The sequence below is a fragment of the Sceloporus occidentalis genome, unplaced genomic scaffold (genome assembly GCF_023333645.1).
Source record: "Sceloporus occidentalis isolate IW3139 unplaced genomic scaffold, rSceOcc1.0.p SCAF_3, whole genome shotgun sequence".
Lineage (NCBI taxonomy): Eukaryota > Metazoa > Chordata > Lepidosauria > Squamata > Phrynosomatidae > Sceloporus > Sceloporus occidentalis.
Window position 1 is genome coordinate 139,828,090 of NW_028316983.1, and position 24,642 is coordinate 139,852,731.

The following is a 24,642-nucleotide window of genomic DNA, read 5'->3' on the forward strand; positions in this document are numbered from 1 at the left end:
TTTAAAGCCCTATATGGCTTGGGCCCGAGTTACTTGAGGGAACGCCTCTCCCTACACAATCCGCCCCGCACTCTCAGAACATCCGGGAAGAAATTATTAGAGTGTGCAAAAACTAGGTTAACAACAACTTCCCACAGAGCATTTTCCGCCATAGCCCCCAAGTTATGGAATGACTTGCCGGAAGAGATCCTCCTTATTACCACCTTGGATGTCTTCAAAAAGGCACTCTAGACGGATCTGTACTGGTGAGCCTATCCACCAAATTTGCTGTAAAATATCCCACTTCAATTAGTACTGTATGTTTTATGAAAGTTAATTGTATTTTATTAACCTTATCGTATTGATAATATACTATTGTTTTTATTGAATGTATTTGATATGTTTTTATTGCTGGAATAATTTGTTTGTTGTAACCCTCCTCGATCTGCAGGGAGAGGCAGGAAATAGAAATAAAAATTATTATTATTATTATTATTATTATTATTTGGCCTAGAAAATTATCTTGAGTTGCAATTAACACAGAGCCAGAGAACAGCCTTAACCAGAGCTAGATTAGAACAATTGAACTCACTGGTAAGAACAGAACGGTTTCAAAAAATACCTTTTGAAAATTATGTATCTGCAGAGTCCCAGCTATTGAGGATACTCCACATATCCCGTTTGACTGTTGTTTATATGATAAGGAGAGATCACACTTTTTACAACCATTTTTGGATAGAATGACTTACTGGGACCTTTCAGCTAAATTGTCGTATCTTTTCTCTGAACACACATATGGTGCGATGTGTAGCTAAATTTGTAGTCAATACTGCTCGCTTGAGATATCAATTTATGGTACGAAACGGGGTTTCATGTCATGGCGATGAGTTCATTTAAACACTTTATTATCTCCCATTCTGTTTTAGCTAGTCTTATTTTAGAATATTTTATTTTGTATCCTACTTTATTAAATTTGCTTTTAGTTAGTCTGTGTCTGTTTTAACCCCTTATTTGAGTTTTAAATGTGACTCAGTTTTATCTGATATTTTTATCTTGTATTTTACATGCTGTAATTTTGTAACTGTATTTAGTATTCTATCAGCTGACTAATCAATAAACTTGTTGTTGTTGTCTTTTTCATTGGGCATGGTTAGATTTCCTGGCTGGTCATGCTTGGGTCTGCTCTTTGTTCAGAGACAATTCTGTGAAGATCAGAAGGTTGTATTCCTCACAGAGCCTTGGAAACTGCATTGTTGAATGGTCTCTGCTGTGCAATTGCGCTTGATGTTTTCCACATTCAACCAAATCGGGAAGGAGTGCAACACCAAATTTTAAAAAGACTGGAACCTTTTTTTATTTAACAGAACTTGGTGGTAAGGAAAGGAATATTTCCCTGCTAATAGCTCAGCTATGGGAGATGAGTAGGAAACCAGCATGACGTGATAATCCTGAGTTAAAATTAGGATCAGCCCCATTAATGCCTTGTCTTTTAAAATATTTTTTTTAATCATGAAAAATAATAGAGCTTGGTATCCGTCATCATAAGATTACATCAAAATGTCATGAAGAAAAATTCAACATGGAAGCTCAAATAATTAAAGAAGATCAAAATAGGTCATCACTATGAAGGAATTAAAGAAATTACTACATGCAGGTCGAAGAAACGAAATGGGCAAAGCAATTTTAATTTCCTACAATTATTTGAAAAGTGGAGATATAAAAAGATTTATTTTTGGTCACTACAATAAATGGGAATCGCAACCCCAAATTTCTTGGTGAGGAAAAAAGAAAAAGAGATTGAAATATCTTTTGTGTTAGGGAATAGGGTGAATATGGATAGCCTCCTTTTTTGTGTGGCCAGCAAATTTCCTTGTTATTCATTTTGGATTGGACGCTTCTGTTCACTTTAAATAACATTTCATGGAGAAATGAAGGAGCATAGCTGTATAGCTGGAGGGTGGAATGAAAATAACTTCTTCAAAGTAATGACAATGAGAGGAAGAGTGCACTTTGAAAGAGAAATTAAATCCTTTGACTGACAAATGTTTACAGATGTGTTATAGCTCTTCTGCGAGTCTAGGCTGAACATGGTAATCATGTTGCCTGCAAACCTCATACAGACCTTACAGAGTCCCACATGACCCTTGGACTCCTCTCCCCAGATGCTTTGAAATTTCAAAAAAGCAGGAAAAACTGCCCTACGCACATGACTCCCTCGCCATCTTCCATAATTGCTCTCAAAAGCACTTTGTGGAGTCAGCTTCCTGCCCTGGACAGTAGTTGTATGCTCAAGGATAATGGTGGTCATGGGGCGTGGCTGGTGAATACTGAGTCTTCATTGATTAAAACCTCCCTTGTTGTGCTAGACCTAATTTCAATGGCTGCTTCATCTAAAACCCCAAATAGCATGGTATCCTTACCCTTGTCCTTCAAGGAAGGAGATGATGTGATCTCTTTTTGCTTTGTAGATAACAGTAACATTTCCTGCATATATGTTAAAATATATTTGCATTCCTGGAACAAAGACAGCCAGTCTTCCAGCAATTTATCAGGCACTGTTGTCATCTTAACTTTAGATCTCTTTCTCTTCCAATGATCTGTGTGCAAAGGACAGCACAAATAGTTCTGTATACCCAAGGGCAAAGTTTGGCATTTTAATTCTTAAACAGGAGCACCTCTACTTCCTCATGTTTTATGGCAAGTCATCTTAAGGTTTCCTAGACTTAAAACAACAAAATGTATTATGAGGGGAGGGTCTGCTGTTTGAACACCTTACTGGATGTACTTTGGTCCTTGGGCTCAAGCAAACATAGGTCATTGAGTCATGGCCTGTGCTCAGGCAGTTCTGCACATAGTTTAACAGATCTTAAGGACCTAAAAACTGTGGTGCATGTGCCGGTAACCTCACAACTTGACTTCTGCAATGTGCTCTACATAGGACTACCATTGCACCTAGTCTGGAAACTTCAATTAATTCAAAATATGGCAGCCAGATTGGTCACTGGAAGATCCAGGAGTGATCTCATAACACCTATATTAAAGTACCTCCACTGGCTGCCTATTAACATCTGGGCATAGTACATGGTGTTGGTTATAACCTTTAAAGCCCTTCATGGCTTGGGCCCAGCTTACTTATGGGATTGTCTTCTCCCATATAATCCGCTCTGCACACTTAGGTTCTTTAGCGAGAACAAGGCTGGCTGTGGTTACTCAGAGGACCTTTTTTTCTGCCGCCCCCAAATTATGGAACAGCCTGCCGGAGGAGTTCTGACATATGACCAGTCTTGAATGCTTTAAAAAGATGATCAAGACATATCTCTTCTGGCGGGCCTTCTAGTAATTTTTCTATTAATTCCATCAAGCATCCACTACTGTCTGGAGCTGCCATTGCCTTGTTTTAACAATAATTTAATATTTAATTGTATTTTATTGTGGATGGATGGGTTTGGGTGGGTTGGGATATAATAACAGTTTTATTGTGTTTTAAGGGTGTTTTATTATTGTTAGCAGCCTCGATCTGCTTCGAGAGGTGGGATACAAATTATTATTATTATTATTATTATTATTATTATTGCCTATTAAAGAATTAAAATGGTAATCATTGCTCAAGGAGGAAGTACCAGAGATGTGTTTGATATGCAAACGGAACTCTGTTATCTCTGTATTTAGAAATGTAAGATTATAGCCTGAATTATGGTTCATCCCACAATGAGTACACCCATCAAATCAACACATTGGTGAATTAACACATGGGAATTTTTTTATTGATTCATAGGCTTGTCCTACTGGAGATCAAGTATAGGATTCAGACCTATATCTGTGTTCAGCTGATATCTATCAACTGGACTAAATAGCTAGTCTAAAAATATTACCATGAATAAGTACCATTGACTGCCAACCTTATGTGAGTACATTTAAATGTCATGTTCCTAATCATAACTATTTAGAAAAAATATTTTTATTTTGTTGTTTTTCAGATTCTTAAAAGACCTGAATGGCTGAATGATCAACAAAATTGTTGAGTTCAACCTTTAGTTGACAACAGGAATATTATGGTTTTTTCTACAGTCATTTCTTCTTTCTTTGGTTCTTCAATTTATCTTTTTTCACTTTAAATTTATCATTAGAAAACAGAAGGAGGAAGAAAGAAAAAATCATATATGACTCAACTGTTTTGGAGCTTTCTATTTTATGGCCTTTTGTTTCATTATAACTGTGAAAAAGTAATTTGAGTCTATTTTTACAATTTCATAAAGTACAAAACTGCTATGATTGGATAAGTAGGCTGAATAACCTTTGATTTTCTCAGTATTGCAATGCCTATTAGCTGGCTGACACAAGCAGTCCCATCACCTTATTATATTTAGTTCCTATACACCAAATGACTTAAAAGTTGGATAAATGCACACTGCTTTTGTTGAAGAGAAGGGCATTCAAGGAGCTGGTGAGTCAGGTCAAAGTTCTGTCTGTGGTTTTGGATCCACTCAAACACGTACATGATGTACTTGTATCCAAAATAGCACTTACTGAGATCCAATTGTGCTCAGAGCAAGGAGGAATAGCGTGTGAGGTTCATCCTCATCCATGCAACTCCCTCTCCCCCTTGAAAATGGGCTCAAGCAAACTGAGGAGTCCCTGTGGAACAGTGTGTGAGGCAAGGCAAGAAGCTTCAGGGGCTATCAGAAAAGTGACAAATAAAACAAAAACTATTACAAAGTTACAAAGCAGTTACAAAGAAAATACCGTAGTAAGAGCTAGAGCATAGTGAGAAACATGGACATAATTGCAAATGAAGAATTGTTCACCATAGGGAAGGAAGTAAATAAATGAAGACGAATGTGTGTTTGATGATTTAAACTTTTCTATTCTCAAATTGTTAATTTTAATAAGAGAGGACTATTGATAGAATTCCCAAGGGATAAGAGACAGAAGAGATGTAAGGAGGGTTCGTTAGAGGCAAAGTATGTAGACAGAGAGGGTAAGACAAATGTGGATTGAGGATAAGAGGCAGGTAGAACTGAAATGAAGTGGAGAAGAGAAGATACAGAAAGGACAAGAGGAGGAAGAGGATGGAATCTAAGAAGGATTGGAGAAGAGGACAGAGTTCAAACAGAAGGAGGATAGAATGGGGAGATCTAGAAGATGTAACCTAGAAATAACAGGAGGTAATGCTATCAAGAATTGTACGTTACACTTATGAGGATATAAGGGCAGAGGTTGTAGTGTGTTAGATGGTTGTGGTGCATGTGATATGGTCATTTGTGCATGTCTATGGAAATATGAATGTCTAAAATGTTTGCATAGTTGATTCAATAATTTTTTTAAAAAATAGTGGAAATTCATCTCCATCTTCTACTACTACCAGAGAATTTCCACTAGGTCTTTGCTTCTCTTGAACAGAAGGGGCCTTTTTGTTCATAGAAGGATTGATCTGAATGTTTCCAATATTCATACTGAAATGAAACATGAAATGATGTGTGTAAAGTAGCTCGCAGAGCAAAAGGGACGTAGCAGGGATTAAACATCAGAAAAACTGTGTCAAGTGAGATGCTTAGGGAACTGAGAATGTAATTCATTACAAAACAGCTGAAATTTCAACTCAAAGTACTTCCAGGGTACTGTAGATCCACTTTAGCCTGACCTCACTGCTGTAGCACAAGCTGGACCATCTAGCAAAGAGCAAGCAGAACTTTTGCCACACTTAACAAAACAATATTTGAATAACACAATAGGCATAGGAGTACTATGAACATTCCTACCTATCACCCATTTCTGTCAGATGTTTTGCACAGATCCTCTGGTCTCCCACTACTACTCCTCCTGCTACTACTACTAACAATAACAACAAACCTGCCTTTTTCCCAGTTTAGGTTTCAAGATGGCTTACAACAGATAAAAATATAGTCAAAATTCACAAAATACAAAAGTTAAGATTATTAAACTATAAAGAAAATAAAAAACAGTTAAAAACACAAAGCATTTAAAACAGCAAACAAAACAGCAGATAACATTTCAGTGTGTGGTTTAGGTGGGATGGGCCTTGTACATTCAGTCTACAGAAACGTGCCTAAGTTTTGTTTTGTCTATCTTAAAAAGTTTTTCCTATTCCTTACTCTGTCTGTTTGAAAACCAGATCTATAATGCTTTAAACGCTTTGTGAGAGTGAATCTATTCCAGGTTTCAGCTTTAATATTAGATTTTAGTGCACTTTTCTGAACACAATTTGATGAGAAGGTTCAGCACCATGGATAACCCTTTAAAATTCAGAAAAATCTGGAGTGGATTCACTTCCATACGGATGTGGGAGCCACCACTCTCCACTGTTCATTAATCAGTGCAACTTTAGTTACTGGCACTTTGGCCTTCGTGTTACTGCATTCTCCTCAGTTGCCAAATGCTTTCCCCCATTTGCCTGATGCAATGTTAAATGGAAAACCTCCACGTCTGACACCAGCACCCAAAAATTTCACCATTTCTACACCATGATCAGTCTGTTGGTGTCGTCAGTTGTTTCCAACTTATGACAACCCTAAGACAAGCCTATCACAGGATTTTCTTGGCAAGTTTCATCAAAGGGGGGTTGTAATTCCCATCATCAGAGGCTAAGAGAGTGTGACTTGCCAAAGGTCACCCACTGAGTTTCCACAGCTAAGCCGAGATTCAAACACTGGTCTCTAGAGTCATAGTTCAATGCTCAAACAATTACACCACACAGGTGCTCTTTAATATGATCAGTCTACTTTAAAATGACCCATCATAGTTCACTGGATCAGGAAACCTTCAGTAAAGGATACAGGACCTTCTCACTGAGCCCAGAATTTTGAAGCATTCTTCACAGCTCTCTCTTGGTACACAGTAGTGTGACAAAAATCCACAGAGAAAAGGAGGTACAAGCTGGGAGCAAATAAGTGGTGAGCTGCTCTTAGCATATTGAAGGTGTGAGTTGCTGGCTGTGGTGTTTGCTTTTAAGTGTGATTTTTTTAGAACAGGAACAGAGAATCAGTTCTGCTAGTACGTATAGGCCTAAACTGGATTCAACTGGAGCAGACCCATTGAATCAGTGTGGTTTACAAAAGTGTTAATTTGTCATCCTTCAGTTGATTCAAGCTATCTAGGCTACCAGCTTTCCATTATATCAGTAATTTTGGTGCATTTATTTCAAATGTTTATGCTGACGTTTGGAAAGGGAGGATTTTTTTCCCTTCCGTAATCTCTATATGAGCTAAACAGAGCAATGTATCTTCTGTGATTGTTTCTAATAATAAGTTGTGAAGGATAGCAAACACTTTGATTGGTTAAATATGCTGTTTCGGGGCCTTGTATATCTCAGACTAGCAAAACTAGATACTCACCTGCACATTAATGGATATGAGAGTAACAAATTCTCTAACAAGGGTGGCTCCCCCAGTGAGTATAATGAAGCCTCTGCTAGTTAGGAGTGCTGCTAGGGACTATGTTATTGGTTGTCTCTTATGTTAAAGCATATTTCCAAAAATTTGTTTATGTTTTTTCTTTGTATTTGAAGCAAAGGAGGAAAAAAACCTGTCTCTTGGCAGAGCTCTAATCTGATTGCTTGCAATAACAGGGCTGCAAGTGATCCGACAACCACAGAGCCCACCCTTCTTTAATATCAGACATTTTTGGTTTCACAGGCATGTTACAGACCGCCCCTTTGGGGCGGCCTGTAGGCGCGCCTTTCCCCGGTGTATCGGGGACTCAGCTGCCAGACCGGCAGCCTCCGAGGCCCCGATCTGCCGCTTTGCAGGCTGTGGGGAAGCAGCAAAAGGCCGCTTCCCCGCAGCCTGGAAAGGGGTGTCCTTGGGGCTTCAAGCCCTAAGGACACCCCGCGGCAGCGGGGAGGAGGAGAAAGGGGCCGCTTGGCCCCTTTCTCCCTTGTGTTGCTGGGCGCAGCCGTCTGAAGTCTGAGCCCAGCGACGCAAACCAGGAAGGAGCTCCGAAACGGAGCTCCTTCCTTCTTCGCTCAAAGGGCACATTAAGCGCCCTTGCACGGAGCGATGGCGTCACGTCCGCACCGCCTCATTTGGAGGCAGCGCGTTCGTCACGCCGTCATGGCGGCGGCCATGTGGAACGGCCACTGCCATTTTGTATGGACTCAGTCCGTACTAGGGTTAGGGGGGTGCAGAAGCACCGCCCCTTCCTAACCCTAGTACGTACTGAATACGTACTTTATGGCGGTCTGTAACCCGCCACAGTCTACCAGTGTTACTGTCATTTGGGGCCATTCATAATTTGGATTCTATCCAAGAATCTGGGAATCAGTCGTGTATCCTTGGACAATACAATGTGGCCAAGTAATGTCACTTTTTGTAATTGTGCAGTTGTGTTCCCTTTTATGGTGATTTCATTTAGATCTTTCGTCATTCTTTTTGGAATTGCTTCCAGAGCTCCAATCACCACTGGAATGGAATCTCAATGTGTAAGTCTTAATATTTCATGAATATTTCATATTTAAAGTCAAGCATAATCTATTATTATCAAGATAATAATAATAATAATAATAATAATAATAATAATAATAATAATTCTACTACTGTTACTACTACTCCATCACCACCTTTCTCTCCAAATTGGGGCTCAAGATGGTTTATAACAAGTTTAAGAATAGGTACAGAAAACAGAGAAACAGACACAGATAGGTACAATATTAAAACATTATTAAACAACTCATAACTTTGAAGGGCTACTGACCTAAAAAACTTCAGCTGAACCAGAACAAAATGTATTATCACTTTTACTGGTGTTGTAAAAGAACAGCACTGCCAATAAAAAGTTACTGTTTTTCATTTTGACATTCTGAAACCAACATGGGCTTTCTTCAGAAAAAGACAGTATGAGAATTTATACAGAATGATTCTGTAAAAGAGAGCTCACTGGTTCACAGTTCATACATTGCATGGTAGATGTGATATTCTGCCAGTTCCTGACTATGTGCTGCCTCCTGTTTTGCCCATATAAAAAGGGAGCGTAGTAACTAAGGTCTGGCAAATAAGTGCAGGTCATCTAAAAATGAGAGAGAGAGATACTTTCACTCATACTTTACCCACTTTCATATGGAAAAAAGACTTTCACCAATATTCTATCCTCATACATCTTGAAGGATAGGCTAAATCCCATCAGGATCTATGTTCGTATTATATAACTTCTCATTATGGACATCTTTTAAATAATGGAATAGATGCAAATCATTTTGGGTGTGGCTTTCATGTCACTGTGAGCCAAAGGCCATGCTGGCTGGGGCATTCTATAAGTAATAGTCCAAACAGTGACTTTTCCAAGTTGAGATTTTGTGTCTGTTCTTTTCTCTTGAAGACCAGCCTAGCGTTGCATTTCCCTATGCCATGCCTTTTATTAATTTCAATAAAACATGTTTTGTCAATCCTGTAATTAATAAAAGCACAGTTCCCCTATATTGTTATTTAGTAAAGTCAATACCCCTTAGGAGCTTCTTATGCAGAAAATCTTCTTGAATAATTTAATAATATTAAATGTGCTACAACAGACACATGGCAGGTAGAACATGGCTTTCCCTGCTATGGCTTGTATTGTGATATTAATTGGTGGGACTGCTTCCATGTGTGAAAGCTGCAGGTTAGGAAGTGATCCAAACAGTCATTGTAAGAGTTGGGCAGGGAGAGAACCTAACACATAAATGCCTTCTAACCTGTAAAACCATCCTTTTAAGGCAAACACTCATACTGCTGAGGAACTAACCTGGAAGCTCCAGCTTAATTAGTAGTGCTAAAACCCAATCAATGGAGCTTGGATAATAAATTTTGGGGGAAGGGGGGCTATATTCTGGCTGAAGGATTCTGGGAGTTGTAGTTCAGCAAGACATTTTTTTCCAAGTTTTGCCGATTAAGTACTGAAAGAGGAAGAAACAGGGGTTCCTCCTTTTCTTCCCACTCTGGAATGTCACTGTGCTCATGAGGGATAAATACATATGTATGATGGGGTTAAGACCCAGTATCAAAACATGTACCATGTTTCCTTTGAAAAACAAGGGTGAAATGTGAACTTCGTTGAGTCCTCCTGTGATGATCCCTGTGATCCAAACAACCCAAACAGCAGCCCTGTCTTGGCAGTTAGTCCCAGCAGATCTTTTATTTCCCTCGAATTTCCTGTTCTCTATGAAGTTTAATGAGACTCTTGGACAACTTCGAATCACGCTGCCACCATCCAGTTAATTTATAATAACCTTTCCTTAACACACACTGGGACTTGTTAAGGATTTCTAGTTCCCTTCCCTTTCTAAACTAAGCAAGCACATGTAAAGGCACGTGTAAAGAAGTGTAGGAATAGTAGATATTTTTAAAGAAAATATTTGTTCTATTAACAAAAATAATATAAATCATACAAGCTCTTTTGACCTTGCAGGTACAATACATATAGTTATCAGATATTCATTTCAAGCAAGCCAACAGAAACAAAATTGGTAAGACATAACCATTCTAATTGATGCATTCCTAAGTACTGATAAAAAGATGGAATCTTCCAGCTTAGATGGGTTGAGATGTAGTTAATAGCCTTGGCCTAACACAAAAGCCCTTCCTGAAGTATGCTTTCTTGACACAGGCTCAACACTGCAGCTTTTCCCAACCGGCAAGACCCACATCCAGTGAGATACTCTCACTTCAGACTCTCCACTGCAAAAGCTCCTCCAACTGACCTCAGAGGCCTTTTATATCCCTCTGTTGGAAGCTTCCGGAAGGAACTCTTGCTCCTGCTCACTGATTGGCCAAGTGGGCCTTCTGTCAGCTGTGATGTAATTACTCATTTGCATGTACCTCCCTCCCAGCTTCACTCTTTATTGCCTGACAGAAGTCTTCAAATGACTGGAGGCCCAGTCATTACACCTCCTTTCCACAATCTTACAGTCTGGAAAATGTGACGGCATATACAAGGAAGGTAAAAATAAACATAACTTAAAATACTTGTGTAGCCTGATGATAGCATAACTACAGAGGGTATGATCTGTAAAATATCCCTTGTTTGAAATGGAGACATAATTTGCTGCACAAATATGATTTCCATGTACTAATAAAGGAAAGACATATTATGTAAAATATGAACTGCTTTTCTATTACAGTATGACCCTCTGCTCTTATGATAGTATGGTGAATGGATTGGCAACTAATATACCATTTGTAAATAATCCACAATGCTACCAACAGGTCATTCTCTGCCCATCTGTATTTGATTTGCAATTAACATTGTTCTTCACAATGTATTTCCTACTACTCCAAGTAGGAGACATTCACTCATTCAGCTCTGAGACATTTTCCCTTTAGACTCTAAAAACTAGTTAATATGATTATACCGTATCAAAACTAACCATTATTATTATTAAACTTTATTTCTAAAGTGCTGTAATTATACACAGCACTGTAACAAAGTCAGTAAAATTAAGGAATATATAAAAGCCTGCCAAGGCGTACACTCTAAAAGTAATAACAATTGGATAGAGAAACAGATAAAATTACAATATAGGAAAGAAAAAACAAGTTAAAAAACATCAGATATAAAAGCAAATCACATCAAACACATCAAACCATGGTTGAAGACTAGTGTGTGCATGTGAAAGAGGCAATATCAAAATGTGACTTTTTCCCACTCAGAAAGTGTGGTCTCATTTTGGGTTGGCTCCAAGCCCTATTTTGATCTGGGAGTAACTTGCAATGGAACTCAGATCCTATCTTTATGATTCCCCATCCATTCCTTTTTTCAGATGTTTTCCAACTAGGCTAGAAATAGTGCTCCACATCAAAACCAGAGTACTGGACTTGAGCTCAGCTAACCTGGGTTTGGGTCTGCTTGGTCATAAAATTTACCAGGTGGATTTAAGTGAGGCAAGATTTCCCATTTTATAATCTCTGCAGAATATTGTGAGAATAAGATTGTATAGCTCCATGTGAGACATCCAACAGGAAGATTGTAGGAAAAATGTACCACCCTGTTAACAATAAGATTGCCTAGTTAGACTACTGTAATCTGTGTGGGCCTGCCTTTAAAAATAACTCAGAAGCTACAGGTAGTGCAAAATGCCTAAATAATAAGATAAATAACTAAAATTATGGATCATCAACAAGCAAATTATGTGCTCTTGTCCTAAACTACAATCTCTCCTCATATATCATCATATTGTTCTGAACACACCATATGATTTTGGAATTTAAACAGGATTGGGTCTTGTTAGTATTTAGATGGAAGCAGCTGAACAATATGAGTAATATTCATGTAGGCCTAGGAAAAAATGGTGCCTGAAACATTGGGGACTCACTGCAGTTCAGAAGTGACCATATATCCTAGTTGGACCATGGATGTGATTCATTATATGGCAGCTCATGTTTTCTATAATATTGTGTGTCATTTCCCTATTTCAGATGGACTAAACTCTGTATTCACTATAAAACTGTAACTTAAGTAGTGTGATGAATAAAAATATGCATCTGTTCCCAAAGATACTTTGGTTCATAATCAACATTTTCCATCCTGTCTCTTCTTTCTGTTGTGGTTATTGGTTCTCCTTCTTACTGTGGTAGGAAAATGCAGGTTGTATCTTATCAAGCAAACATATAGTCAAGAACTCTATCACACAGTGTTGTGTGCACCAGCCACAAGATTCAACTCAGATCCTAAGTCACTGATAAGGAAAACAGCCTGATTTGGGTCAGAGTGATTTAGTAGTTGCCCAGTTTGACTGAAGTCTCAGTTCAGATCTGAAGTCCAAAGTTTTGTCTTCCTCATCGGCTATAATTAAAAATCAGAAAATGGCTATAGCATTGATAGAATTAGGTGAAATCTGAATGCCTAGAAGCTGTTTGCTGATTTACCAGATCTCAAACAAACAGGTGCACAGGATTTTGAGCTACATGACTTTATGTTGTTTCGGTGTTGTTGTTTCTAAAGGACTGCCAATAACTTTACATTATTGGCAGAACAGGATTAAAACTGTTTCCTCTAAACTGATCAAGTCCACCATATCTACACTGAACAAACCTTGAAAAGAGGACTTGTGTTTTACTACACAAGTAAACTCACTTTTATGCTTACTTGCTCTTGCATATTTCTTGCTTATTATATGTCTTCACTTCAACTTCTTGACATTTTCCAGACTATACTTCACTGAACAAAAAACCTCTGCTATCTCTGACACCTTCCTCACTATGTCCCATCATGATTAACAAGATGAAATAAACTCATTCCCTTAGTAATTCAATCCATGGAACCTCTTAATCATTTGTATAATGAAGAGAGTGATTAATTGTGAAATGTGGCCCAGATCCATTATACGCATGACTAGTTTGTGCAGTAGTCTTCAAAACAGAGTCATGTATGGTGCAACAAGGTCCAGATTGACCTTGATAGAAAGACAGCAGTGCATTCACTGCAATAATTCACTTCTTTCTTTTAGGTTACAGAATGCTGCAGTGTAGTATGAGGATGAATAATGACATTACCTATATGAGAGGAAACTAGAGATGGGCTGGGGACCTCTATATCCTTAGGAGTAGCAATTAGCATAGACTTTCTATAAAGGGATAAGACAGATGGAATAAACACATTACTCTGTCATAGGCTGCCTTACTAAGTACCTTTCTTATAAATGCCCAACAACATTTCAGAATATTGTAAGAGCTTTAAAAGTATGATCTGAAGAGTATAGACCTGGAAATTAAATCTTCTTGTGACCCATGAATTTGGCTTTCAAATCAGTATGTTTAGCTCTTAATCTATGTTGTAAGCCACTATCTGCTTGCAATTTTATATGAAAAATAAAATCTCCCCATAAAAGGAGGGACAAAAAGTATTTTCTAGATGAGGCACACAAAATGTTTTTCATTTTGGATCCTTTCATACCACACAATTATAGTACTATGATTGCACCTTAATGGCCATGGCAACATCCTACAGAATCCTAAGGCTTGCAGTCTAGAGGGGGGTACTACGAATCCTCAGAAAGAGAGCTTTAGTAGAAACCCCACAGATTATTTATTTAAAGTATTTCTGTATCACCGCCCAGCCCACAAGGACTCCCATGTCAATGAACAAATACAAACCAATTAAAACAACGCAAAGATAAAAACATTTAAAAAAAACATTAAAAGGCAGTCTATAAACAATCAGACTCTAGTTTCAAAACAGTTAAAATAGCAATTGAAAACAGTGAATTCCAGACCAGAGCACATTTAATGCAGCTTTTTTGAGGGCTCCTCCTCAGCAGTGTGAGGTCTACCTGGAACAGGATCACCTATTGATACCAAATATGTGTTCAAGTCCCATTAAATACAATGGCATAGTATAATGCTGTCCCTTAGATAAAATGGCAAATTAAAGTTTACTTTTTGGCATTTGTTTTTTTTTAAATATTTTAGTTGCCAACTGTAAAAGAAAAGGAGAGTGATAACCACAAAGAAGACCCCTTTGCTGGGTCTAGGTAGACTTAGGCATTAGAAATAGTTAATCATTATTAAGATTTTAACGTACTTAAATGAGGATATTTTAGTCAAGGAGGGTGGAGTTAGGGCATCTTAAGGCATTGTCTACTACCTCTGGAACAGTATTGTGACCCATGAACTGAAGATCATCCATAGCTAGTTGTGTATTATTAATTTTATCTTGAAAGTTGTCTACTATTTCTTACTACAAATGTTGACAATCTTATGTTGATCTGCTTCCTGTAGGAACTGACTTTTTAAAGAAAGCTCTTATAACCTGGTTTAAACCTTGTGTGTCTTTGGAAATTTTCAATGGATGGTCTGGCAAATAAAGAGAGGAATACTATAATTTCTTCTTAAACTGAGCCAGTACCTTGAATGAATGAGAAGGCTGGTTTGAATCTGGTTTTAAAATTGTCTGCAGAAATATCCCATACTACCAAGATTCTTTTGAATTGGAACTGGTGCTATTCAGACATGAACTAGAGTTAAAGCTCAGCAGTGTGATAGCCAAGTTAGAAGATGTTTTCAAATAATTCATGCTTGTTAAATCTAGTGCAGATTGTGGAGGATACAGGACACTTTTTCCTTATGGCTGGGTAACAAAATGGCAAATGAGGTTCAATGTACAATAAAATGGTAAAGAACAACCAGTTTCAGCAAATACAAAGTGTTCCAAGTTGGGTCAAAAATGCTACATACTTTGATGGTATCAATATTACCTTTGATTACCCAGGAAAGTGGGATCTCAGAGCTCACTAAAAGCATCAATCTAATCGGTTGTGAAGGAGCTGAAAGAGACAAATTGTATGGGTAACTCAGGAAAAAGAATAAGATAGACAGCTTTATGTAATGTTTTTGGCACAGCCTTATTTCAAAAACCAAGTACAGCTCTATCTGTTTCATTTTTTAAAAAAACAACATTGGAAATACTAAATAAAATGGTGGCAGCACCTTCTTTGGAAATGATAGCCTTTGCTTCTTTGGTACTTTTCCATATAGAAAAAGACCTCAAAGGCCATAATCCTGTACACATTTACCTGAGAAAAGCCCATTGACCTTAATGGAGTTTACTTTTCACTAGACAAGCATATGATTGTGCTCTACAAGTACAAACAGTGTTTATAAAAGTAAGTATGATGTGGGAAAAGTGGATAGAGAGACAAAACATTTTTCCTTTCTTGTCTCATATTGCCAGAATTTGGGTCACCCTCAAAAACTGATCGATAGTCATTTCAAAACAGATGCAAGCAGTATTCTACATAGCACATAATTACTTAATGGAATGTGTTGCTATGGCTGCTAGTTTAGATGTTTTCTGAAGGGATTGGTGGGTGGGATTTAGGTAAGAATGGAGGTGGATAAACCTGCCAACTCTGGCTAGTGATATGACTGAGTTAAAGCTCACATCTTCTGGAGAAGTAGACCAAGGGGCTATACAGACCACCTCTTTCCTGGCCAGATCAGGGCCATAGCAACCTCATGCTGCAGCCCCAGTCTGGCCTCTAGAGGGTGCAAAAAAGAGCCAGAAAAAGTGGCTCCTTTTTGTGTTCTCCAAAGGGTACCATAGCTGCGGTGGTGCAGCTGTATGGTGTCCCTTCGGTGCTGCATCATCTGGACGCAGCGTCAGAGGTGTGTTATGATGGCTCACACTGTCTGGAGTAGTGCACACCATCATGACACCCTGGGGCAGAGTTAGGGCCTGCATTGTCAGGATGCTGCACCCTGACTGACTACAGGCTAGCCTTTCAGACTGGTCTGGATAGCCCCCAAGTCTACAAAAACTCATGCTTTTTTTGCATAGTTACTCTCAAAGCTGCTACAAGATCCCATTGCTTACTGATTTTCCAGACTAACATGGCTATACCTTTGAATTCTATCTTCAGAACCAGTTTGCCTTTGAACAGTAGATGCTGGAGAAGCCTTGATTCCCTGCATGTATGCGCCAATGGGGCATTTAGACAGATGCACCTAGCTTCTTTAAAAAACAAACATACTCAGGCCCTTTACCCATGTAGTGTCTCATCTCACTGAATAGGGAGTGGGATGGCATAATGCAAGGTGAGGAGGCCTGATTATCTCATGTATGCAGCATGAATGTCAGAGCGCATGTGAAGGTTTCCATGCAATTTAGAACTCTGTAAAAATGGTTATAGTTCGTGTAGAAGTCATCACATCAAATTTCTTAGGTGCTGAATATTTTTCCTGGTAGATATTTATCCTTTGCTGATAGATAGCATAGGAACACATGAAGTATGTTGGGGATGTGGCTGCTCAGCATGGCCTCATTTTGCATTCGTACCTTGGGACAATGCCTGAACAGATCTAGGATCCTCTAACAATCAGACTAGCTCCATAATGATGAGATTTCAGCTCCCAGAGGTCCCACAAAAGTACTCAAGAGAGTATGTCCATGCTGATGCACAATAAACTGTTTTTTTAATGTTGTGAAGCCGCTCTGAGTCCCAGTTCTGGGAAAAGAGCAGGATACAAATAAATATAGTAATACATAATAAAAGTATGATACATAGAAACTGCAATTGCAACAAATGGAACGAAAACTGTTCTAAAGATTTCTATTTATAAAGCATAGTTTGAATCTGAAAGGACCATAAATAGGAGGCTGTGAACAAGAGGCCACTGCTGCTTTTAGATTTGTTGACCAAACTGATCTGCCAACACCAGAAATGGCAGGCTATTCTAAATCCTACTCCAATAACCTAGGCAGCTCTAATGTACCATATTTTGACAAGGTCATTGAGTTTTTATGTATATTTTGACTTGTACATTACTGATAAATAGTAGCAATTGTAAAATAGTCGATAAATTGATTAAATCAATGTAAAATGTCATTATGTTAAATTTAATCAAATTAATTTTATTAATATAATAATAATTACATTTTAAATTCTTTATTGTGATCATATATTATTGTAAAGCTGTACTATGATGCTACAATGATAATATTATAATCTGTTTTTGTCTTGAAGTTCTTGTATTGAGAACCACTTTGGGAACATTGTGTGGGAAAGCAGTGTACAAATGAAAAATGATAGTATTCTCCATGGTGTTTTAACCCCTATGCCATTATAGATGCTTGTCCATGAAAACCCACTGGGTGACCTTGGGTGAGTCACACACTCTTAGCCTCAGAAAACCCCTCAAGATAGATTCAACTTAGGGTCACCATAAATCAGACATGACCTGAAAGCATAAAACAATAACAAATAAATACCATCAGCACCACTGTCATTATTGCCAAGCATATAATTGCATTAGTTCTCATGTAAAACTTCAAGACGATATAGTCCACACTTTGATAACTCATAGAAAGAGAAATGAAAAAGGAGTCAGAAAGCAAAAATTTCCAAAGCAAAAGTAAAAAGTCTCAATACATTGTTAAATAAATAGAAGCCAGTTATATAGATTGTGGAAGGGTGTTGTAGGCATATGAAGCAAGAAAATACGAAGAATGAGTCCAAGAAACAGTGTATGAAAGATAAGATCTAAAAAGAAGATTAAAGATATCCAAAAAGAGTTTGACAAGAAAGCATAGATGAGGCTTAGCAGGGACTGAGGGCATGAAGACACTTACAACAAAGGAAATAATGTTAAACTGGGTCTAGGAATGACAATTGGTGTGTAAAAACCAAACGATCAAAATGAGAGAGGGAACAATATGAAAAGAACAGAAAAATCAGAGTTCTTCGAGATGAAGAACAAAAGTACCAGAAACAAATAAAATAATATTTCAATAATTAATTCTAAGAATAATAAAAGACGGAACACATATCTTTGTAGAATGGATGACTAAAATACTGATGAAAACTTTCAACAAAAGCAAAGACCTTTCTCTCAAAAGGAAAGAAAAGTGTCAAAAATAACTCAAAGACTCCAGGCTTGCTGTATAGAATGAATTACAGAATCACCTGGGGACAGTGAGATTCAAGACGAAGAACAGCTAAGAGGAAAAACAATTAATTCAGTTTCCTGTATATTGATTTTCAATTTATGGCTAGACATTTGTGAGGAACTAGCTATCAGGCAGTTGTTAACAAAGAACACTGTTTCACATAATTAACATTTGATATTGTTTATGGATAGTTGTGGAAGCCAACAGAAATATGTTTGTGTGTGTGTGTGTGCATACCTTCAAGTCTCTGGTGTGCCTTCAAGTCTCCTGTTGAATTATGACAACCCCAATAATTTAATGGGGTTTCTTAGGCAAGGCATACTCAGAGATTGTTTTACCAGTTTCTTCAACTGCAATATAGCCTTCAGCACCTGGTATTCAATGGTTGTCCTCCATCCAAGTACTAACCCCATCCTCACTGGTCCATTTGCCCTGGGTAGATCCGGGTCGGATTTGGTAAGCCGGTACCAAATCTCTCTGGAAAGGAGTACCTACTACCTTTGCCCCAATTGAAGCTCCCTGGTGCAATTTACCCCGCTGATGTTCACATCCACGGAAGTCACATTTCAAAATGGAATCTAATTGTTGTCAATCAAATTCACTTTTGCAGTCATCACTGGTGATATGTCATGCAGCCATTCACCAACAGCATGGGTGATTTCCCCCCTCCTTTTTAAAAAGTATATGGCAACATTCACATATTCTGTCAGCTTGTCAAATGTAAAAACCTCCAGGTGTGTGTGTATGTCTCTGTGTTGTGTGCCTTCAGGTCATCTCCTACCATGGCAACCCTACGCCGACCCTATCCTGGTTTTTTTTTGGCAAGATTGATTCTGAGGAGATTTGCCACTGCCTTCCCCTGAGGCTGAGAGAGTGTGACTCCCCCAAGGTCACCTCATGAGTTTCCACAGCCTTCCCTCTGCATTCGATCCTCCTGCCTTCCCTTCTCTTTTTTCCAATGACATCTCCCAAACCTCTAGCCTTCCCTCCGCATTCGATCCTCCTGTCTTCTTTTCTCTTTTCCCCAATGTCGTCTCCCAAGCCTTTAGCCTTGGCTCTGCATTCAGTCCTCCTGCCTTTTCTTCTCTTTCCCCCGATGCCATCTCCCAAACCTCTAGTCTTCCCTCCACATTCAATCCTTCTGCCTTCCCTTCTCTTTCCCCCCAATGCCATCTCCCAAACCTTTAGCCTTGGCTCCGAATTTGACCCTCTTGCCTTCCATTCTCTTTTTCCCAATGCCATGGAGGAATGGAGGTCCTCCTTTCCAGCTCTATGCCCAAGAGGAATTCCAAAAAAATCCTCCATTGAGGTCCTCCATTCTAGCTCTATGCTCAGGATTAACACAAAACGTCCACCCAGGCAATGTCCTGAGTTACTCAAAACATCCTCTCTAGTGACACCAGAGCCAAAAGAACTCCACTTTTATTTGGCTGCCATGCCTAGAGCAAGCAAGTGAAAGGGAAATGTAGCACAAGCATACACATTCTATCAATATGTATCAGTCTGTAGCACAAGCATTTGCATGATCTGTCAAAAATAAAAAAAAATTACAAAATAAAAAGCCGCTTGCAAAGTGACCAGTGGGAGAGGGGAGGCATGTTCTGGCCACTGCCCACCCTCTAACCTAAATCCATCCCCTGAACTTGACCCAATCATGACCAGGGACAAGTCTACATTTGCTTGCACCGGGTTTTCTGAAAAGAAATGGGAAATACCCTGCTTTCAGAAAACCCGCTCTGAGAAGGATTTGCCCTGGATTGGGTGTGCAAACCCCCGATCTGGGTGTGTAAAAACTGGCGCCAGTGGGAACTTCCCACTTTTAAACTGGGTTGAAATCTGAAATAAAATGCAGTGTGAATGACCCCCAGGGCTGACCTTGCTTAGCTTCCAGGATCAGATGGGATATGGTATCTGTAAAGTATGCTACTCTAGTATTACATAGTCTATTATTTTTACAAAGTATTACATATAAAAACATTACACAGAAGACTGGAATGAGAGCACTGTTTTGAAAGAGGAAGATGGAAAGTGCCAATCTAGAAAGACAAAAAATAGCAACAAACTTGAAAATGAGCAGCAGCACTGGGTAAGGTTTTGATGGAAATGTTTCATCCCTTCTTTTCATGCTGAACTGTTTTATTTCTGAATATTTTATACAGTTCTAAAAAGTATCCATTCAGTGGTCTAAGCTCTTTTGTTCTATTTTCTCCTATATATTTCAGAAAAAGAGTTATTTGCACCTTGAATTGCATCAGCATACCAATTATCAGGAACAGGAAATGAATGAGACACTTCAGCCTTCTTTTCCCAAACACTGCATTAGCAAGGATCACTTTTTCACCATCACGGAAGTCATCCTTATTAGCACTGAGAATATTGTTCTTCTCAGCCACTCAGAGTAAGTTTTTAAAAGGCAGCTTGTAAATGCAGAGTGATCAATAGGAAAAGAATCATTCTGTCTGAGAAAATGTATAAGCATCTCAGACAAAATAGGTATTGTATCAACTCTATGTATTAATTCTATGGTAGTTAACAGAAGCTGGACATAATCTGATGCATGAAAAAAAAAACCCCAAATGATTTACAGTGTACCAGCCAAAATCTTTTATTTTGTTTACATTTTTTAAAAAAAATAAAAATGATTGACAATAAGGCACATACTAATTCAGAACATCTAAGATTCTTCAGAAGATATTAGTTTCACCTTAATTCTATGTCATGTGGGGAATACAAGAAATTTTCAGGAGCCATAAGGTCCACCTATGTCTTTCCCACTTGGGTATAATCCATGTCCTGATCCAGCTCTGCTCTACTTTGAAAGCGATTCCCAAAAGGTCCTTCGTTCTCACTATGAAAAGGGACCTTTTGTGGAATTGTTTTTTCCCACTGAGAATACTTGTCGTTCCCATTAGATGGAGCTGGGAGAAGGCAGCTCCCTCCCTCCCTCCCTCCCTCCCTCCCTCCCTCCCTTCTTTCCTTCTGCCTCTCTCCCTTCTTTTCCTTCTTGCTTACCTTCTCTCTTTCCTTCCCACTGCCGCCGCTTCCTCAATGGTAGTGGGGCTTTTGGCACTGCTGCTGCACTGCTACCGCTTTCCTGGTGCTGGCCGGTGTGGCAGCAGCACCGCAAGCCTCATCAGTCAGCAGTGCGGCAGCAGTGCCGCAAGCCCTGCCAGCTCTGGAGAAGTGGTGGCGGTGCAGCAGCGGCGTCGCAAGCCTGGCCAGAGCACTGGCCAAGCAGTGGTGGCTTTCCCCTTCAAAAGGAAGCTTGGCTTGGGCTGCATCCACACTGCAGAAAAGGGAGTAAGGCAAGTCTGGGGAACCAGGGAGGAGGAGGAGGGTGAGAGACATTTTTTTTTTAAAAAAAAAGAAATAATCAAAAAATTGATCTATTGCTAAAGCAAGTAGTTGCTTTAGCAATAATATTGTTTTTTTTAAATTATTTCTATTGTGAAAAAAAGAAAAGAAAAGAATTGACTCTGATCTGGCATTCCTACTTATTGGGCACACTTCAGAATCTATTATTCCCCCAAAGCCCCACTTCCAATTTGTGTCAGGAAACCCTGGGTTATTTGGGTTTGCCCCACCTTTTTCCTCCTGGAATTGATCCAGTGAGGATTGGAAGCGGTTTCAAATGAGAGTGAAGGTTGTTTGTCCCGAATCCCACTTCGGAGCAAACAGCAGTGGGAATGACCCCTATGGGGCGGAATTGCTGTTTTAAGATTTCCCCCCAAAAAAGATCAGATCTTTGAAATCTGACTTGGTTCAACTCAATAGAGAAATGGCCATTTCTTATGTTGGTGTGAAATATCAAACAAAGCCATATGCAAAAAGTAAAAAGTTTAAATCCAAAATGCTTACAGAGTACAAAAGAATTATAGAATCATAGAATCACAGAGTTGGAAGAGACGGCAACAGCCCTTCAGTCCAACCCCCTGCCATGAATGAATACACAGTCAAACCACCAAGAACCTTTATAGGACTGTAATGACTGGGCTTCCAGTCATTCAACGACTCTGAGACCAAGTGACAGTTGGAGAGTTAAAGTTAGAGAAAGAGGCAGAGAGAGAGTCTTGAGCAGTTAGTGGTTTCTACAGTGAGAATTCAAGATGGGAATCTATCCCTGAGTTATTCTTACAGGTTAGGAAAACTGTAGTGTTGTGCCTATAGCAAGAAGGCATAGTTCAGGCAGATAGTCTATGCTAAGCTAAGACCTGTAACTATATTTCAAATCCATCAAGGCCGGCATATTACATCAATATATCAGTTAGGTGAGACTGTGTCAGATTAGAACGTTTAGGCCTTACTTATTATTATTCAGGTTGCTTGCGTGAAATGAATACTTTTAATATTACACATATTGTACCTGCAAGGCCCTTAGGATCTTGCATGATTTATATCTTTTTGTTCTGACTTGTTTAATTATAATAAATACTTCTTTAAACGTATCTGCTACTTTGACACTCCTTTACATGTGTCCCAGCTCGGTTGATGCTTGGGAAGATTAGCAAAGTGCCAGCCTGGATACATACTAAGGTTGCCTCGGGGCATCCTTTCCAGATGCCCTGCAACCCTAATACGTAGCCACGGTGTGGTAGTGGCGGCACCCTTTCTACATGGGCGCCACCATTACGACATCATGGCTGCACCGCAGCCAAACAGTGTGGCACGCATGTGATGTCCTGGTGCCACTGCAGGGCACTTGTAGCACCCTTTCAGTGGTGCCAGAAGGAGCTCCATTTTGGAGCTCCTTCTGCTGCATGTATTGCTGGCACAGCCTTTAAATGGCCGCGCCAGCGATACAGAGAGAAAGGGGCTGTGTGGCCTCTTTCTCCCTTTCTCCGCCACTGTCAGGGTGTCCTTGGGGCATGAAGCCCCAAGGACACCCCTTTCCAGGCCGTGGGGAAGTGGCGTTTTGCTGCTTCCCCGAGGCCAGGAAAAGCGGCGGATCGGGGTCTCTGGGGCTGCCGCTGTGGCAGCTGAGGCCCCGATCCGTCGGGGAAAGGGGAGGGTGCAGGCCACCCCAAAGGGGTGGTCTGTATCCCATCAAAGAAAGATAACTAGAAGTCCTTACCATGTCCCAATGTATATTAAGGGAAATCCAATACGAATTCAATAGGTGGTGGCAGCGTGATTCGAGGATCTCCAGGGATCATCTTCAACTCAGAAAGGAGCATGAACATAGACTAGAAGTCTCAGGGAGAAGCTAAGGATCTGCTGCAACTAAGAGCCAAGGCAGGCCTGCTGTTTGGCTGCTTAGACCACATGGGGATCATCACAAGGACCCTTTTCTATTCAACAATACTAAAATTCTACAATACTGTAGATTGCCTGGCAAAAAGCGGGATAGAAATAAAATTATTATTATTATTATTATTATTATTATTATTATTATTAATGCACAACAATGCCAAAATTAATGTACAAGATTAAAATCTACATTAAGAGTAGCTATGACAAACAATACATTGCTACAAGTAGTGGTGGCTGACCGTTCTCATGTCTGTGGGGTAGTAAATCTTCTCCAGGTTTGAAGCTCCCCCCTTGCACTGGGTGACACCCTGGTACAGGATGCCACTGGACAGTGGAGTTACCATCAGTGACCCTTTGGTCACCAGAGCTAGATGCAAGAATACATAATTTGTTATTCAAGCTCCTGCCTGAGAAAATTTAAGTACACCTTGTACCCAACACCCTATTGGTTGGGAGAAATTTTGATGTAATGCACCATCCACACAAACATTAGGGGCATATCTACCAAAACTGTTTGCAGTGAGACTGGCATCCATCTGTGAAAGGATATGGCTCTCCAAAATACAGTCACAACCCTCTGTAAACTTTTCCCATCAACATGGGGAGATCAAGATACAAGGATGGGACCAACAGACATGCTCCTGTCTTTCTTCTTTGTGTGATGTAATCTGAACACCAGCAAAGTAGTAATATGGTTATTACTCATACCACAAGGGGACCTTGGAAAATGATGACATTCACAAAGCACTGTTACTTGCTTATAAATAAGTAGAAGCAGAGTGGAAGAACAAGTGCTATTTCCAGTAGCAAGAAAAGAGGGCTGGGTATGAAATAAAAAAGAGAGAGCGAGAGAAAGAGAGAGAGAGAAAGAAAGAAAATGGCAAAGGAGTTGTCTTTTTAATGAAGATGTTATGTCATATAATTGCCAAGGGTACTTTTTAAAAGATCATAGCTTTCCCCATCTGCTTATTTGGCTTTAAGCTGGATACATTTAAATGCATAAAACAGCTCAGTCCAATATTAGCAGCAAAATTCATAGAGACA